The sequence below is a fragment of the Zalophus californianus genome, chromosome 16 (assembly GCF_009762305.2).
Source record: "Zalophus californianus isolate mZalCal1 chromosome 16, mZalCal1.pri.v2, whole genome shotgun sequence".
Taxonomy (NCBI): Eukaryota; Metazoa; Chordata; class Mammalia; order Carnivora; family Otariidae; genus Zalophus; species Zalophus californianus.
In genome coordinates this window covers 1,957,033-1,962,774 of record NC_045610.1, presented here as the reverse complement: position 1 = coordinate 1,962,774, position 5,742 = coordinate 1,957,033, and the positions used below count along the sequence as shown (strand labels likewise).

At 44.9% G+C, this 5,742-nt stretch overlaps 1 pseudogene; it reads left to right on the top strand.

Annotated features, from left to right (window-relative positions):
* Positions 1 to 137: 137 nt before the first annotated feature.
* LOC113939135 lies at positions 138 to 796 on the top strand (annotated as a pseudogene).
* Positions 797 to 5,742: the final 4,946 nt, after the last annotated feature.

Here is a 5,742-nt window from a genome sequence, read left to right as displayed (position 1 = left end):
GCCTCACTCTACTGTCGTCTCTTTTTCTCAGTTCCTTCGCCGCCCCAGGTCCCCGACTCTCAGAGGTCGACAGACCATTTCTTCCTGCACCTTTCTTTTTAAGAGTGGGAGAGGCCAGGGCCACCTCTGCCAGCACCATGTTCAAGGTAATTCATAGGCCCGTGGGGCCAGCCAGGCTGAGTCTGCTCACCTTCAAAGTCGCCTCCCAAAACTTCCGCAGAGGTTAAGGAACTTTGGCTCTCCTCCATCCCCAAGGGTCTTTCTGAATATGGGGAGGAGCCAAGGACCCAACTTGAGGAAAGCATCTCACATCTCTGACATTACTGTGAGCCATCCATAAGTTGGTGTCAGGAAATGTACTCACAACCTAACCCCAAGAGCTTGGTTCAATGGGGGGGTAGACACAAACCTTATTTATTTTAAATTTTCTAAATTTTCTAAAATCATAGACAGCTATGAATGTCTCCAGAATGCACCTCCTGGATTTTTTCCAAGACTTGGTGTTACTGGTTTTGCTGGCATTGTGGACTTCTTTTGGCCAGAGTTTCAGAAATAAAGAATCTGGTGTATCTACCTGGGTTTGTGGGATGAGCTGTCTCTCTTCATTATCCACAACAAGCCCTTCATCGTCTTCGTCCAGGTCAGTGGGGAGAAATTGTATGACTGGGGTCTACAAGTATTCATAGTCCTAGAAGATTTATAGAAGGAGAACTTTCAGATGCCAGAGAATGTGAAGAATTCACCTGGAAATAAGGAGATTGTTCCATGTTCTGCCCATTTAATCAGTTACAGGTAAACATTGGAAACTCCATGCGGTAAACCAGTATTTCCACAGAAAAGTGGCAGAGTCTAGAGGCTGCTTTTAGGCAAACAGGCTTGTGTGATGGACACAAAGAGGGGCCACAGTGACCCCCTGGCTGAACACAGGCCATCAGGGGACCCGCCTCAAAATAGCCATAAGCCCTAACTGACCGACGAGCTACTTACAACCAGGCACAGTTACCAAAAAGGGGAGAATTCCATACATCCCCGTACCTGCTCACCTTCCCCCTTTAAAAACAGCCCCCAGCCACCGCCTCCTCGCAGACCATTTCTCCTCCAGTGTCCTGCCCGCGCTCCCTTGCGGTGTAGTCAATAAACTTCGATCGCCTTTGTTCTGCCTCAGGTGAATTCATTCCCTGCCCGCACTACAGGCTTCCACCTGATCCTCGCCCCAACTTTGCGGGCCCCCATCCAATCGAGAGACCCCCTGCATGTGGACTGATGGGAAATCCTTTTACCTAGAGAGACAGTCCAGCCCGAGAACTCCCCATTCTTGTGTTACTAGTCATGCACATAATTAAAATGCCAAGTTAAAAATAAAAATCAAAACGGGGAAGCTTTCACAGAAACCATCCAGCAGCCTCTCCTTATCTATTTTGGCCAAAACTGGGCACCAAACCCAAATCCTTCAAGCTGGCAGGGGAGATGGGACCCCGTCATCCCCCCAGCCTTATCAGGATTTCCCCAAGCCACATAAGGATGGGCGGACACACAAACACATGAGGACCCCACCAGTAAGTAAACAGGGATAATGGATTAGGGAGTAGGCACCCAAGAGTGTTGGCTGCAATTAGTCTGGGAAAGACCTAAATTCATAATAACATTAAAAAGAGAAAACTCACTGTAAACTGTTAGCAAAAAGTATAATACAGAAGAGAGGGGTTCCATTTGGATTTTTGAATGTTTCTATAGGTTTGGGGATGTTACTATCTGCGAACGTGTGTGCTTCTTCTAAGAATACTTCCATTTATAATGAACAGATACATGTTCATGCCCACTGGTAGATAAAAGAGGATAAAAACAGGCAACCGCATGTGAGCCAAACAGTCCTGGGGAAAATAGAAGCCGTCCCCAGATCAGCACATGCGGCTACCCATGACAACCAGGAAGAAAGGAGGTCCAACCAGTCAACCAGGACTGGTGCTCATGCTCCATGGTCAGGGAGAAAAGGAGTCCTGAGATGCTGAATTAGCTAATGTCCTCAAGAAGAGCATTAATGTGCAAACACAACCCTGCCCTCTCCTAGGAGATGAATCCACTAGATGCCCCCTCAACCATAGTAAGACATTAAAGAGTGCATGCATATTTTTTTAAATAATGCTAACAAGCCAGTATATCAGAATGACAGAACAAAGGATTCCATAACTCTGGCCAAGCGAAACTAAAGGAATACATCATTTCAGGGAGAAAAAGACAGATTGAAGAAGCTAACCCTTATGAGGAAAATAAGCCTCAGAGCCCCACCCAGCTCAATCTGCTGAGACCCTCAGTGCATATGAGTGAGGCTCTGAGACGATATTCTTTGGGTGTGCAAGGGTGGGGGTATCTAACAAGATTCAGGTAACACCAAGAAAACATCAAAAGAAGTATTTTAGCAACTTTAAGAACGTATCGTATTCCTAGACAAAAACAAGAACAAGTAGGAGCCAATGAAGTAATGAATTAAATCCATGATGTTGGTGCTTTAAAATAGATTTAAATATAATAACAGTAAGTCTTTAATCATCAGTGATGTGTTCATTTTGTGTACCATTTAAGGTGTATTCAAAAGAATCATTGTGTTAAATATGTTAAATAATGTCAGTTTACATTGTTCAAGGAAATTTAAGTTTGCAACCACTGTTCAAATTTAACACTTATATTTCAAAGTTCTGTTTATAGATTATGTTTAATGTTTGGCATTAAATAAAATACGCATGTGGGGGAGGGTTTCCTCCATGGGCAAAAAAATCCTCAAACTTTGAAAACCTTATCGACAATGAGCATAAACTCTGTCAAACAATAAGGATTAAAAAAATAAGTGTACATGGCGCATCCAGGTGGCTCAGTCAGTTAAGCGTCTGCCTTCAGCTTGGGTCATGATCTTGGGGGTCCTGGGATCGAGCCCCGCACTGGGCTCCCTGCTCAGCGGGGGGGTCTTCTCTCTCTCCTTTTGCCCCTCTCCCCCATCACGTTCTTTTTCTCTCTCTCTCAAATAAATAAATAAAATCTTTAAAAAAAATTAGTGTACACCAAAGCATTAGCAACAATTATTTCTAGGGAGTGGGAGAAGGAAAGGAAGGAACTTACATTTTTTACATCCTTTGGAATTTTTTTAAGTTTTTAGAAAAGCATCAGTTATTTTTGTAATCTCAAAAATGTAATCTTGAACAAAATTCAAGGCTATAAAATGCTATCATAAAAGCACTAACTATAATCAAGTGTGGCCATAAAGGGAAGCCCTGAAACTGAAGTTTCATTTTCTTTTATAAATATAATTCAGAAAAATCAAAATGTAGTGGATGAAGCTCATCATCTGTGGAAATGGCACAAACCTAATAATTTTCTTACAAATTAAAAATGGGGTTGAGGGGCTCCTGGCCGGCTCAGTCGGTAGAGCATGTGACTCTTGATCTCGGGTTCACAAGTTCAAGCCCCACCTTGGGTGCAGAACTTACTTTAAAAAAAAAAATAGTTGGGGCGCCTGGGTGGCTCAGTTGGTTAGGCGACTGCCTTCGGCTCAGGTCATGATCCTGGAGTCCCGGGATCGAGTCCCACATCGGGCTCCCTGCTGAGCGGGGAGTCTGCTTCTCCCTCTGAACCTCTTGCCTCTCATGCTCTCTATCTCATTCTCTCTCTCTCTCAAATAAATAAATAAAATCTTAAAAAAAAAAAAAATAAAAAAAATAAAAAAAAAAATAGTTAAGAAATAGGTGGTTGAAGAGTTGCGAAGACACCCGAAGGTCATTCACAATAACTTGTGGGTAGATTCAGTGAGGTTACATTATGATGCAGTTATGACCTTGAGAGGTAAAACCCAGGCCATCTCCCCACCTTGTTGAATAGTGTCTCTATGGAGGTTATCCTTTGCTGTCCACCATTGTTGGGTGAGAGCAGAGGGCAAATGACTTTCTCTTTAGCTCATGGGCCTTCAGAAGGAGAAGAATTTCACTGGAGAAGCTATGCTTAAGGAAATATTCCTGAGAAATCCTACCCATCCCTGGACCTGATTTAGATGATGAAATTCTGGACTTCACACTGATGCTTAGATTAGACTTTGGGGTGCCGGGAGGGGAGGCAAGTGTGGGAAGGATAAGTATTGGGGGCCAGAGGGCATACAGTGGTAGCCAGTCTTCAGAATAGCCCCCAGTGATCCATACCTCATGGTATGCACACCCTCCCCAAGTGTATCAGGGTTGGTCTGCACAACCAACAGAATATGGTAGAAGTGATGGTTTATGCCTCCCAAAAAGGTCCCAAAAGACATCTCACTCCTTTCCCCTCTCTCTGTCCCTTCGACTGCTTTTCTGGGAGAAGTCAGCTGCCATGTCATAAGGACAATCCAGAAACTCCATGGTGAGGTCCTCATGACAAGGTTCTGAGTCCCCCCTACCCTGAGCCAGTGAGGAACTGAGGTGCCCAGCCAATAGCCGCGTGACGGAGCCACCTTGGAAGCAGTTCCTTCAGCCCTGGTCAAACCTCAGATGACCACAGCCCCAGCCAACATCTTGACTATAACCTCAGGATAGACCTGAGCTGGAACCACCAGAGACTTTCAGAAACTGTGTGAGATAATAAATGTTCGTTGCCCCAGGTTACTGAGTTTTGAGGTAATAGTATTGCAGCAATAAATAACTAACATGGTCCACATACTTACTTTCTGAATCCTCAAAATCATAAGCTTCTGTAGGTCAAAAAACATTCATGATGAACTAACAGCTTACCAAATTAGTCCTCGCTCAGATATTCCTCCCTTATTAGCACCAGATACCAACCTTGCCCATCCAACTTGCTCCCAGGGAAACTCCCAAGTGTTGAAAAAGACAGATTTCACCAAGACCACGGAAGCGTTGTTAGAAAACTGATCTCCCAGCAAAGCAATTGACAAACAATGTTGATGTTGCAAGAAGGGCCACCTTCCTGGGATAATTCAGACAGGGGCTGAGCAGAGTTTTCAGGGACCCGGTCAGTAGGTGGCACATCAGCTGCAGTCAAAGGGACAGGCATGGACACCCAGAAAAGCCCTTCCATGCAGGTGATGTCCACTTGTGCTTTCTGTGTGCTCCCCTCTGTCCCTGTGTGACAAGAGATGGTGTCCTCAAATCAAGGGCAGAGGGGACCTTGGATGCTGACCCCGCTCCTCTCTGCAGCCCCTCCCAATCCTCATGCATTAGTTTTCCCCCATGGCCATCACCTATGCATGGAAGCCCTTCCCAATCCCTTTGTGTCAGAAATCCAAAACCGAGACTCAAATACAGTAAGGCCCTCCTGAAATTGTGGAAGGAAATGTCAGGACCATAAAAACACATATGTTGGGGCGCCTGGGTGGCTCAGTCGTTAAGCGTCTGCCTTCCGCTCAGGTCATGATCCCAGGGTCCTGGGATCGAGTCCCACATCGGGTTCCCTGCCTGGCAGGAAGCCTGTTTCTCCCTCTCCAGCTCCCCCTGCTTGTGTTCCTGCTCTCGCTGTCTCTCGTTGTCTCTCGTTGTCTCTGTCTCTGTCAAATAAATAAGTAAAATCTTAAAAAAAAAAAACCACATATGTTAATGTTGTGTTTGACAAGTATTATTCCATCCAAGCAGAGCCCAGTGATATAATTTAATGGGTTATATATATTGCTCCCAACAGTCATGGAGAAAGGTAGAGGGATTTGAGAAGGCAGAGAGCTTGCTGAATGCTCCGTGCTGCATCATGAGTTTCCTCTGATAAACCTCTGGACCT